The sequence below is a fragment of the Meles meles genome, chromosome 19 (genome assembly GCF_922984935.1).
Source record: "Meles meles chromosome 19, mMelMel3.1 paternal haplotype, whole genome shotgun sequence".
NCBI classification, from domain to species: domain Eukaryota; kingdom Metazoa; phylum Chordata; class Mammalia; order Carnivora; family Mustelidae; genus Meles; species Meles meles.
Genome location: NC_060084.1, coordinates 43,859,298 through 43,873,226, shown reverse-complemented (window position 1 = coordinate 43,873,226; position 13,929 = coordinate 43,859,298). Strand labels below are relative to the sequence as shown.

The following is a 13,929-nucleotide window of genomic DNA, read 5'->3' as shown; positions in this document are numbered from 1 at the left end:
GACCCTGGGATCATGACCTGAGCCGAAAGCAGAGGCTTTAACCCACTGAGCCACCCAGGTGCCCCCTACATTTAAATCCTTAAGTCCAACATTATTCTCTGCATTTTTAAGCATGTGCAATAATTCAGTACTCTTTTTAGACCACAAAACCTGTGTCCAACCCCACTGTTTGGCCTAGGTACACCTACCAACTCCACCACTGTTGTGACAGAATGGCACATGTTGCTTTGGTAAAGTGACATCCCCTAGAGACTTGGTGGCTTTGCAGATATGCATACCCTTGATGGCAGTTTCACCAGTGTTCTTAACATCAACACAAAGATTTGAACTTTTTTTTTTAAGATTTTATTTATTTGACAGAGAGACAGCGAGAGAAGGAACACGAGCAGGGGGAGCAGGAGAAGGAAAAATCAATGCAGGGCTTGATCCCAGGATCCTGAAATCATGACCTGAGCTGAAGGCAGACACTTAACAACTGAACCACCCAGGTACCCCAAAGATTTGAACTTTCAAATTGCATGATTTTGTGGGGTTTTCTGGGTCAAGTGAATAGGTAACCATTTTCAGAGATCACTTCAGGCCACTTACAGGCAGAGGACGAAAATCCCCTCATTCTTAGAAGATATTTTCACTGAATACAGAATTATGGCTTGATAGTTTTTTTTTTTTTTTTATTTTCACCATCATTTTCTTGGGAAAATTTCCATAGAAAACTATAAGAATTATACGATGAATACCATGTATTTACCACCTAGATACTACAATTAATACTTTGCTATATTTGCTTTATCATTTAGTTAGCTATCTGTCCAGCCTGGTTTTCATCCACAAATTGGTCCATTTTTTTAACATGTATTTCAGTATAAGTTGCAGACATCAGTATATTTCACTCCTAAACACTTTAGCATGCATATTACTGGCTAAAGTTCAACATTTTGTTACAGTTTTTAAGGTAAGATTTATAAACAGTGAACCACACTTACCTTAAATTTATCATTTGAAGAATGTTGACAAATTAATACATTTGTGCAAACCAAAATCCTATCAAAGAAAAATATCATCACCCCAGAAAGTTCCCTCAGGCTCCTTCCCAGTCAGTTCCCCAGTATAACATTGTTAAAATTCATCCATGTGTGTGTATTTATGATATATCTAAATAGTTCTTATTACAGAGTTGGATTCCATTGTATGGCTATATCAGTTTCTTTATCCGTTCTCCTCTTGATGGGCTATTATAATGCAGTTATAAACATTCTTGGATGTGTCTTTTATGAAGGTATTTTTTCGTATCTTTTGGATAAGCAACTAGGAGCAGAATTGTTTGGACATGGTATATAGGTATAAGTTCAGTTTTTTGTTTTTTTTTTTTATTTTTTATTTATTTTTTTTTAAATATTTTATTTATTTGGCATAGAGAAATCACAAGCAGGCAGAGAGGCAGGCAGAGAGAGAGGAGGAAGCAGGCTCCCTGCGGAGCAGAGAGCCCGATGCGGGGCTCGATCCCAGGACCCTGAGATCATGACCTGAGCCGAAGGCAGAGGCTTTAACCCACTGAGCCACTCAGGCGCCCCTTGTTTTTTTTTTTAAAGACTTTATTTATTTATTTGACAGAGAGAGAGATCACAAGTAGGCAGAGAGGCAGGCAGAGAGAGAGGAGGAAGCAGGCTCCCTGCGGAGCAGAGCCCGAAGCGGGGCTCGATCCCAGGACCCTGAGACCACGACCTGAGCCGAAGGCAGCGGCTTAATCCACTGAGCCACCCAGGCGCCCTATAAGTTCAGTTTTATAAGTTTCTGCCAGAACTTTATCCAAAATAGTTGTACCATTTTACACTCCCAACAATGAGTGAGAATTCGTTTCCCTACATTTTCACCAACATTTAGTGCTGTCATTCTGGATATGTATCTCATCTCCAGATGGTGTTCTGTAATGTGTCACAGTGGTTTTTTTTTTTTAAGATTTTATTTATTTATTTGACAGACAGAGATCACAAGTAGGCAGAGAGGCAGGCAGAGAGAAAAGAGGAAGCAGGCTCCCTACTGAGCAGAGAGCCTGATGTGGGGCTTGATCCCAGGACCCTGGGATCATGACCTGAGCCAAAGGCAGAGGCTTTAACCCACTGAGCCACCCAGGCGCCCCAGGAGTAGGACTTATTTTGAAATAATTTTTGTTCATGGTGTCAGGTAGGGGTTGAGATTTTTTTTGTTGTTGTTTCCTATATAGATATCAAATTATTTCAATACCATTTTTTTACAAATGGTATTTTCAACAGTAGAAGTCCTTGGAACTTCGTTGAAAATTAAATGACCATTATATTAGTCTTCCCCTGCTGCTGTGACCAATTCCCGCAAATTTTGTGACTTTAAAAAAAAACCCACATATTATCTTATACTTCCATAGGTCACAAGTCCGGAATGGGTCTCACCACACTAAAATCAAATATCAGCAGGGCTGTATTACTTTCTGGAGGCTTTGGGGAGAATCTGTTTCCTGCTTATTTGGGTTACTGGCAAAATTTAGTTACTTATATCTGTAGATCTGAGATCTTCATTTGCTGGCTATAAGCTGAGAACTGTCACCAGCCTAGAGGCACCATATACCTTAGCTCATGGCCCCCTCCCTCCATCTTTAAAGCCAGCAACAGTGGGTTTAGTCTCTTTCACATCACATCTCTCTGACCTAGATGGGAAAGAATCTTTTATTTTTCTTCCTAACAATTTAATCCTAAAGCCATTTGGCAGAACTGAGCATGGTAGACATATACCTCAGTAAAGCCATGATGGCCCTTATAGAACTGTGTGAGGGCCTGAACACGGTGAAGGGTATCTGTCCAGGGAGAGTATGGCAGTGGCAGTGGGGTACTGATTACTTCCAGGAAGATTAATCAAATATGTTTTATATACACATAACTATATATTTAAGGATAATAAAATGAACATTTCTTCCATCAGGGAAGGGAGTTACACATATGAAAAGGGATACAACTAGAATGAACTGAGTGATTTTAGATTAGAATTATACTCAGGCAAACTTATTTTCATTATATATAGATATAAATATGTGTATGCACTCTATGTGTGTATTTATATTCATTAGCTTTGTCCACTTAGAGGGCCTGGGAACAGTGACACTGCAGTAGCAGTCAGCATGCTGCTACCCAGATCATGGCCTCCAAATACTCATTAATAGGAACCAGGGCTCTTTCAAGAAATGATTGATTCCAGTCTTAGGGCAGAGCAAATAGAAGATGAACCTAGAACATCTTTTATGTTAAAGTGAGGACACATTCACTTATCAGGAATGATAGGGACTGGTTATTAAAAGGCTACAGAGGGGCACCTGGGTGGCTCACTTGGTTAAGTATCTGACGCTTGGGGCACCTGGGTGGCTCAGTCGTTAAGCATCTGTCTTTGGCTTAGGTCACGATCTCGGGGTTCTGGGATCGAGCCCATAGGGGCTCCCTGCTTGGCGGGAGGCCTGCTTTTCCCTCTCCCACTCTCCCTGCTTGTTCCCTCTCTCACTCTCTCTCTGTCAAATAAATAAATAAAATCTAAAGGAAAGAAAATTGAAAAAAAAAAAAAGCATCTGACTTTATTTCAGCTAAGGTCTGATCTCAAGGTCCTTGAATCAAGCACTGCATCAGGCTCTGTGCTGGGTGTGAGGTCTTTTGGAGATTCTCCCTCCCCCCTGCTCATGCTCATTCTAACAAAGAAAATCTTAAAAAAAAAAAAAAAAGGCCATAGAAGCTGGATTGAAGGGGTTTCCACGTGCCAAATCTGAAACAGACCTAATATTAATAAATAATAACAGTAATATAAACTTTAAATGAAATAGATGACATGTCCATGTTGATACAAATTAATCAACTGAAATTTTGCTGAAGGATGGGACGTTTATATCGTCTCAGAATACCCCCTCCCGTAAAATCCTTACTAATTACAAAGGGAAAAAGAGTAATTTTACAGTGGAGAAGTCTGGCAGATATGCCTTATTAACTGATTAAAAGAATATCACCAGTAATGGGTCATCATGTGCCTCCTGATATGCCCTGAGAAGAATGCAGCATGAGTTCTGTTGGCAACCTTCCAAAATGCATAACCTGTTTATGAGGAAACATCAAAGAAAACCAAATTGAAGACATTTTCCAAAGACTGACTTATAATCATCAAGTGTCAAGATTGTAAAAGTCAAGGCAAGACAAAAACTTTCAGACTAAAGGAGATTAAAGAGACATGACATTTCAACACAGTGTGTGATTCTGAACTGGATTCTTTTTTTTTTTTTAAGATTTTATTTATTTATTTGACAGAGAGAGAGAGATCAGAGAGGCAGCCAGAGAGAGAGAGGGGGGGAAGCAGGCTCCCTGCTGAGCAGAGAGCCCAATGTGGGGCTTGATCCCAGGACCCTGAGATCATGACCTGAGCCGAAGGCAGAGGCTTAACCCACTGAGCCACCCTGAACTGGATTCTTTAGTGCAAATGACATTGGCACACTTGGTAAAACTTGGATGGGATCTAATGTAGATGGTAGCAGTGTATTAATGTTAATTTCTTTTTTTAAGATTTGCATGAGCAGGGGAAAGGGGCAGAAGAGGACAGGGAAGAAGCAGACTCCTGGCTGAGCAGGAAGCCTTACTCGGGGCTTGATACCAGGACCTCAGGATCATGACCTAAACTAAAGGCAGACATTTAACCAACTGAGCCACCCAGGTGCCCCTTAATTTAACTTCTTGATTCTGATTCTGTATTTCGGTTATATGTATATATGATTTGTATTTCAGGACATGTCTTTGTTTGTAGGAAATACCCAGCACCTTCAGGGTAATGTGGCTTTAGGTCAGCAATTTACTTCATATGGTTTGGGGAAAAAAGTTCTTTGCACCAAATTTGCAACTTTTCTCTAAGTTTGAGATTGGATAGATGGATTAGAAAAAAAAGTATGGGGGCGCCTGGGTGGCTCAGTCGTTAAGCATCTGCCTTCGCCTCAGGGTCCTGGGATCGAGACCTGCATCAGGCTCCCTGCTCAGCAGGAAGCCTACTTCTCCCTTTCCCACTCCCCCTGCTTGGGTTCCCTCTCTTGCTATGTCTCTGTCAAATAAATAAATAAAAATCTTTAAAAAAAGAAAAAATGTGGGGTGTTCTTTAAAAATACCTTGAATACTTGTGAATTACACTTATAATCTTAAAATAGTTTTTTAAAATTCACATTGAAGCTCCATGTTTGTATATATTAGTGCCTCCAAACTGTTGTTATTCTTGGCTTTTGATGAATCTTAAGATTTTTCTCCCACAGGGTGCTTGACCTTATTTACCTGGAGATTTCTAGTGTTTCTTGTCTGGAGCTACTAAGTAAGCTTGATTTTTCACTGCTTCTTTTCACCCATTACCCACCTTGGCCATTTCAGGATGCTACGCTCTACCAGGAAGAAATGATCAAGTCCAAAGTGAGTTTAAATGATGTGGGGTTTGTTGGTTTTTTTTGTTTGTTTCTACTGTTTTATTCCACACTGCAGATAAAGTAGCTCAATATAATCACAACAACAAGATGAAAAACTCTTTAAGTGGATAGAAGTCAGTCAGGAAAAAATATAAATTAGTAAGACGAAGAGAAAACTGCTATTAGAATATACAGAAAAAATCATTTAGAATTAAGCTTTAAATTTGAATCTTTCAAAGGAAAAACAAATTAGTACATAAAATTTTTAAAATTCATTACATAGTTTATCTTTTCTTTCATTTATAAAGCTAATTAGTCTCTCAGGGGAAAATAAACAATTTTCATGGGCACAGTTAGAAACATACATACAAAGTTATCCTACTTCTCCACTATGCAAGAGAACACTTCTCTGCATCTGAGCCAGAAGACATCAACAGGGATATTAACTGCAGTATTTGTGGTAGAGAAAAAGTAGAAACACATTTCTGAACCTGAGTGTGGTAGATACCTCATATCTATGGATAAGAAGATATCTAACAAGATACTAAAGAAAAATAAGATGCTAAATAAGATACTAAGGGAAAAAAAATGTTAGCTGAATTTAAGAGATACAAGATTTTAAAAGTTGGGGCGCCTGGATGGCTCAGTTGTTAGGTGTCTGCCTTCGGCATAGGTCATGATCCCAGGGTCATGGGATCAAGCCCCACATTGGGCTCTCTGCTTGGCGGGAAGCCTGCTTCTCCCTTTCCCACTCCCGAGGTTTGTGTTCCCTATCTCGCTCTCTGTCAAATAGATAAAATCTTTTTTTTTTTTTCAAATAGATAAAATCTTAAAAAAAAAAAAAAAGTTGTAAAATAGAGCACCTGATAGGATTCAAAAGGAAGTTGCCAGAAACGAGCTAAGAAACTCCCATATACCATATTCAGTACATTCAAAACATCAGGTTGTGGAGATGAGGAAAGAATTTTGGAAAACTCTTTGTGTGCTGAGTCTTTTATCTTCCAGGAGAGAAGAGAATGCCTGCCCATCTCTCATGCTTATTGGGAGGGGGCACTATGATTGTAACAACCTCGGAACAAAGTGGATTGCTGTCTAACTTCCTGGAGAAATCTAAATATCATGAGAATGCTTGAACTAGTGCTGCTCTTCTATCAGCCAACAATCTCAAAGTGTATCCAGAACAAGAAGGCATGAATGTTTCCCAAGGACCAGATGTGGCCCTAGGTCTATGGGGGGGCGGGGGGGGAAAAGCCACTTAGAGGGGCTCCTGGGTAGCTCAGTCAGTTAGTGGTCTGCCTTCAGCTCAGGCCATGATCTCAGGGTCCTGAGATTTAGCCCTGTGTTGGGCTCCCTGCTCAGTGAGAGTCTGCTTCATGTGTGCTCACTCTCAATAAATAAAATCGTAAGTAAATAAGTATATGGGCTGAATTATATACACTAAATCTACAACAGGGATAGCATTGAGAAACAATGGGTCTTTAACATTTATCGTTAATGTTTCATATAGTTACTATAAAAATATGAAGCCAAGGACATGTTAACGTATTCTTTCTACATAATACATGAGTGCCTTGTCAAATTTTTTGAACTATTTAAAAGAGTATCCATCCCACTCATTGCATACATATTAAAAAGTTAAAAATTATGTTTATAATGGAAAAGTCTAGTAACTACCTTAATTGGTGAACAAATTCAGCAATAGCAATACCAGGACAACATATTTTACTTATATAATGACATATTTAATGCTTTATGTTATGCATAGTATACCTTTTGCTATAGTAAGTACATATCATCATATTATTTTTACCAAAACTACTTCTTATGTATTTATTCATAAGGAAACAGAAAAATCCTAAAAGTTTGACATTCTACCAAGCCTAGATTCTAAAAATGGGAGTATCAAAAAAACTACAAAAAAAGTGGTGGTGGTGACTGTTCTCAGTTAAGAGATTATGAGAGCCTTGATCAGATTCTTATTTAGAAAAACATTTTATAAGCCAAGTTTTTTTAAGCTTTTAAAAATTTTACTGCATATTTTAAAAATTGTGCATTCCAATAATTAAAAATCATTTGAACAAAAAAAAATGGCACTCTGATTAAATTGCATTTTACAGCTTACAGGACACCATGGACCGGCTTTGTTTTAACTCTAGATTTTACTGTCATCCCACCCAGCTTCTTCCTGCATTAACATGCAAGTTCTTTTTCTTCCCTGCCAGCCGGACAGGCAGGTGGGAGAGGCAGGCACCTTCATTGCCAGTAGTTCTTTGATATGAAAAGGGGCAGCACAGTCATTTAAACTTGATCCAACCTCTGTGCACCTTACAAAGTTGAACAGCTAAAAGAAGTAAAAAAGATAATGCCTGTGGAATATACAGTGCGTATTAGTGGCAATGCCTCATTACAATTCACCTGCTTGCTTCTCCTGTTCAGTCATTTCTTTTGAAGGTAGTGGATTATTCTCTTCTATTTTTGTCTTCTTCCAATTTCAACTTACTGAATTTCTCAATCTCCGCTATTATCGGGTTTGTCAGACATGGCTGCAGAGAAGTGGAGCAAGACACACAAGCAAGCCAAGTCTGGTCTGCAAAGTGGCCCCTGCTGGATCTTTTTTTCCTAAAGATTTACTTGTCAGAGAGAGAATGAGAGAGAGAGCCCAAGCAGGGGGAGTAGCAGGCAGAGGGAAAAGCAGGCTCCCTACTGAGTAGGGAACCCAATGTGGGACTGGGTTCCAGGACCCTGGGATTATGACCTGAGCAGAAGGCGGATGGTTAACCGACTGAGGTACCCAGGCGTCCCTAAGCCAGTTTTTGAGATACTTTGGGAAATTATGGAATTATTTTTAATTTTCTAATGCCATACTATTAAAATTAAGACAATCTCATTTTTAGGTTATGCATGAAGTATTTAGGAGTGAAATGTTAATAAAAAATAAAATGTGTCAGGGGCGCCTGGGTGGCTCAGTGGGTTAAGCATCTGACTTCAGCTCAGGTCATGATCTCAGGGTCCTGGGATCAAGTCCCGCAACAGGCTCTCTGCTCAGTGGGGAGCCTGCTTCCTCCTCTCTCTCTCTCTCTCTGCCTGCCTCTCTGCCTACTTGTGATCTCTCTCTCTGTCAAATAAAATAAAATCTATAAAAAAAATGTGTCAGATGTTAACTAAGTCAGTCTTGGATGTGATGGATGTTTGTTTCACTATTATTTTAGCTTTCCTGTGATTTTTAGAAATCTTCAATACAAAAAGTTGGTGGGAAAAATTTAGCTAAAAAAGACTAAAATACAAAAAAAAGATATTTAGGAAAATGTGAATAATCTTATGTAGGAAACGTTCTATGGAGATTATATTTGATTCTATAAAAGTACAAAACAAAGGGTATATTGAAATACTAGATAGACTAGAAATTATTTTTGTAACCCATATGATAAATACCCATAAACAAAAAAAATTCTAAAAATTAATGAAAAATACTAGAAATTGTACACTATTGACAGGTAATTTACAAAAAATTCAGATGGCCAGTAAGCAAATGAAAGCAAATGACAGGTAATTTACAAAAAATTCAGATGGCCAATAAGCAAATGAAAGATGACTCATGCTCAGTCTACCCAATATTTAAATAAATTCGGATTAAAGCAATGGCGTATTTTTCATTAGATTGACAAAGAGCACCAAGTGCTGTTAAATTGTAGGAAAATGTGCATCGCAAACACTGTTGATGGGACTGAATATGCTTTATCTGGAAAGTAATGTTACTATTACAATAAAACAATAAAGGAGTATCTGGGTGGCTCAGTCAAATATCCAACTCTCGATTTTGGCTCAAGTCATGACCTCAGGGTCCTGGGATGAGGCCTGCATCAGGCTCCTGGTTCAATGGTGAGTCTGCTTGAGGATTCTCTCTCCCTCTGCCCCTTCCCTTCTCTCTCTCTCTCTAATGAATAAATCTTTAAAAATACACTATTTTTGTTCCACAAACCTGAGGTAAGAATCTATCTTACAGAAATAAAAACATACCTATACAAGTATTTATGTTTAATGGTATTTACTGACAATTGTTTGAAATAGCAAGGAAGGCAAAATAACATGAATGTTCATTAACAGAGAAACAACTTGAACATTTAATACCTCCATATGTACTATTCTGCAGCTACTAACACTAAAATGAGTAAGTTAGATTTATATGTACCTGGAAAGATGTCCATTATGTACATTGCAGGAAAGTTGCAGACTGATGTCCACACAGTGACCCTGTTTAAATATATAAATATTCACAACCAAGAAAAAACATGTATAAACATAAAAATGTATATTTAAACAAAAAGCTACAAAAGTACTCATTAGGTTTAGTTTTAAGAAGTCAGATTTTCTTTTTTTTTTTTTAAGATTTTATTTTTATTTATTTGACAGAGATCACAAGTAGGGAGAGAGGCAGGCAGAGAGAGAGGAGAGGAAGCAGGCTCCCTGCCCAGCAGAGAGCCCGATGCGGGGCTCGATCCCAGGACCCTGGGATCATGACCTGAGCGAAAGGCAGAGGCTTTAACCCACTGAGCCACCCAGGCGCCCCAGGTTAAAAAAATTTTTTTTAAGATTTTATTTATTTGACAGAGAGACAGACAGCAAGAGAGGGAACACAAGCAGGAGGAGTGGGAAAGGGAGAAGCAGGCTTCGAGGAGCAGGGAGCCCAACCATGTGGGGCTTGATCCCAGGACCCCCGATCATGACCTGAATCAAAGGCAGATGCTTAACAACTGAGCCACCTAAATGCTCCTAAAATTTGTTAAACAATAAGACACATAACAATAAAAATATTAGGAGAATGTGTCTTCAATAGATGACTTTAGGGACGCCTGGGTGGCTCAGTCAGTTAAGCGGCTGCCTTCGGCTTGGGTCATGATCCCAATGTCCTGGATCGAATCCCACATTGGGCTCCTTGCTCGGCAGGGAGCCTGCTTCTCCCTCTGCCTCTGCCTGCCACTCTGCCTGCCTGTGTGCTCTCTCTCTCTCTCCACCTCTCTCTCTCTGACAAATAAATAAAAATAAAATCCTTTAAAAAAAAAACTGTAGGAGGAACTTCATACCTTTTCAGAGTCAATGAATTTATAATTCAAATAACAAAAAGGAAATTTAAAAATTAGATTATAATTGAAATCTTTGTAGAACTATTGGGACACTAGCATTGATAATTTGAACATCTAAAAAAATAAAAAATCTTAATGTTATTTTAATTTTACCTTGGCTATTATCTCAACAATAAGTGTCCTATTTGCAGATTCTCATATTGTAAGGAATAACTAAAAGCAAAATTTCAAAGAACCTCAAAATTTCATGATGAAAAAAAAAATTCCTGAAATCATTTAACAATGTATCATAAAATTAAATTGAGATTTTCTGAATGCCAGAAGTTGATTCTATGCTAGTACATTGGTTTTAAGGCAAATATTAATTTTAAAACTCAACTACTAATCATTCAGCCAAAATGTGTTTTCAAAGAGCTTTTGCAGGTAATAATACTGTATGAATTTTTTAACTTAAATTTTGTACACATGGTCACATAAACTGTTTCTTCAATTGGACCACTCTCAAAGAACACTGAAAAACACATATTTCAAAACCATTCACTGAGAGAATTAAAATGACTTGAGGCTGTATCAGATCATTTTTCTATCATAATCATCTCTTACAAATATAATTTGTAGACTTTTGAAATGTAATTAATTTATAACAGATTAAATCTTGGACATTCCTGAAGGATGGTATTCCTTTGTATTCTTTTAATTGGTAGATATTATTTATATTTTATTTAGAATATATCTATCATTATAAGGGAATCTGGTCTTTAATTTTGTTATTTTTGTTTAATTTGACACCATTCTTATATTCTTATTATAAAGAATGTGCGTCAAAAATGTTATTGAGGGGGGCACCTGGGTGGCTCAGTGTGTTAAAGCCTCTGCTTTCAGCTCGGGTGATGATCTCAGGGTTCTGGGATCGAGCCCCGCATCAGGCTCTCTGCTCTGCGGACAGCCTGCTTCCTCCTCTCTCTCTCTGCCTGCCTCTCTGCCTCCTTGTGATCTCTGTCTGTCAAATAAATAAATAAAATCTTTTAAAAAAAATTTTATTGAGGGAAGAGGCTGGAAAATTATAAGTGTAAGACTATTTAGCCTAAGTTTCTCAAAAACCACAAGCTACTAAATCTCAACTATGATGAAACAGATAACCTAAGGAGCCATATAACTAAATAACCATTAAAGAAACTGAATTTATAATTGTAAAGCTCCCTAAAAATCCTCAGGCGCAAAAGGCTTCACTTGCAAATTTTCACAAACTGAAAAATGAACACAAATTTTATACAACTTCTTTCAGAAAACAGAAAAGAAACACCTCCCAACTCATTCTATTAAGCCAATATTATACAATACCAAATTAGACAAAGACTAGGGGGGAGAGAGAGAGGAAGGAAGGAAGGAAAAAAATAATATGACAATTATTTTTCATAATCTAAGAAAAATCTTCAACAAAAAGTTAGCATATCAATTCCAACAAGAAATTATATAACATGACTATGTGAGATTTATTAGTTATATGAGGACTGGTTTTACATTAAAAAATCAATCCATGTAATCCACCGTATAAACAGGTTGAAGAAAAAAGTTGTACAATCATATCATATATCTGGATAAAATCCAACATGTATTCGTTATTTTTTTAAAAAGCTAAACTGTTGAAGGAGCCAAGATGCCCTTCAACAGACAAATGGATAAAGAAGTTGTGGTCCATAAATACAACGGAATATCACTGAGCCATCAGAAAGGATGAATACCCAACTTTTGCATCAACATGGGTGGAACTGGAGATTATTGTAAATGAAATAAGTCAAACAGAGAAAGACAATTATCATACGGTTTCACTTATTTGTGGAACATAAGGAATAGCATGGAGGATATTAGGAGAAGGAAGGGAAAAATGAACAGGGGGGATCAGAGGGGGCAACGAACCATGAGAGACTATGGACTCGGAGAAACAAACTGAGGGTTTTAGAGGGGAGGGGGGTGGGGAGATAGGGGAGCCCAGTGATGGGTATTAAGGAGGGCATGTATTGCATGGAGCACTGGGTGTTATATGCAAACAATGAATCATGGAACAGTACATCATAAACAAATGATGTACTGTATGGTGACTAACATAATAAAAAGTTATTTAAAAAAATAAAATTAAAAAGTTAGGAGCAGAGAACTTCAATTTAAAAAAGAACATCTACATAAAGCCAACAGCTAACACTGTACTTCATGGTGAAAGACTGAATATTTGCCCCTAAGATTTGGAAAAACACAAGGATGTCTGCTCTTGCCTGTGTTATCCAACATAGCACTAACAGTTAAAGCCAGCATAATAATGCAAACAAAAGACATAGAAGACACAGACAAAAAGAAAGACACAGACTAGAAAGGAAGATATAAAACTGTCACTGTCCATAGATGACATGATTGTCTATGCAGAAAACCCCAAGGAATTTACTAAAACATGAAACAAAACCTTCCAGAATGAATTGGTGAGTTCTGCAGCAAGGTCACAGATTACCAGATCAACATACAGATATACATTTATATAGTTTGTATATACTAATGATGAACAGGTAAAAATTGGATTTAAAAACACAACACTATTTAGAACTTTTCCAAAGAAAGTGAGACACTTAAGTATATACACTTATAAATGTATAAGATCTGTATGCCAAAAATTACAAATCCTAATTAAAAAATTTATTTAAAAGATGATGTCAATTTCCTAGGGCTGCCACAACAAATGACCACAAGCTTTGTGTTTTCAAACAGCACAAATCTATTACAGTTTTGGGGAACAGAAGTCCAAAATTAAGGTATTCCAGGGCCATGTTCTCTCTGAAGGCAGGGGTTGGATCCTTTCTTTCCCCTCTAGTTTCTAGTAGTTACTACTAATTCTTGGTGTTCCTTGGCTTGTAGATGCTTCATTCCAATCTGTCTGATTTCACTTGGCCTTCCCTGTGAGTTTGTGTCCACATTTCCCTCTTCATATCGACACCAGCCATTAGGGCAGTGCCCACTCTAATCCAATATGATCTCTGTCTTAACTTGAATATATCAGCAAAGACCCTATTTCCAAATTAGATCACACTCATAAGTACTGGGAGTTGTTACCTGAATATTTTGGAGAACACAAACTAACAAAAATAACCTAAAAATGGAAAGATATAGTAGATTAATGGATTAAAAGACTTACCAAAGATATAAATTATTTCTAAACAGAATTCCTATTAAAACCTCAGCAAGAATTTGTAAATATAGGTAAGCTTATTCTAATATTTATTTGAAATGGCAAAAACTAGGAATAGGTAAATCAGCTTGAAAAAGAATAAAGTAGGAGAAATCCTATTAAGACATGCTATAAAATGACAGTAATCACGGCAGTGTGATATTGGCAGATGGAAAGACAGATCATTGGATGGAAGTAGAAAA

General features: G+C 37.5%; 1 protein-coding gene, 1 long non-coding RNA gene and 1 pseudogene across 2 annotated transcripts in view; 1 reads left to right on the top strand and 2 right to left on the bottom strand.

Annotated features, from left to right (window-relative positions):
* Positions 1 to 13,929, bottom strand: part of LOC123931496 (zinc finger protein 420) — a 166,526-nt gene that overhangs the window by 41,610 nt on the left and 110,987 nt on the right. The window lies entirely within an intron of this gene.
* Positions 431 to 6,668, top strand: LOC123931582. The gene is made up of 3 exons (XR_006816279.1): positions 431 to 488; positions 5,403 to 5,441; positions 6,440 to 6,668. It is a non-coding gene; the product is annotated as an uncharacterized LOC123931582 (long non-coding RNA).
* LOC123931576 lies at positions 7,707 to 7,990 on the bottom strand (annotated as a pseudogene).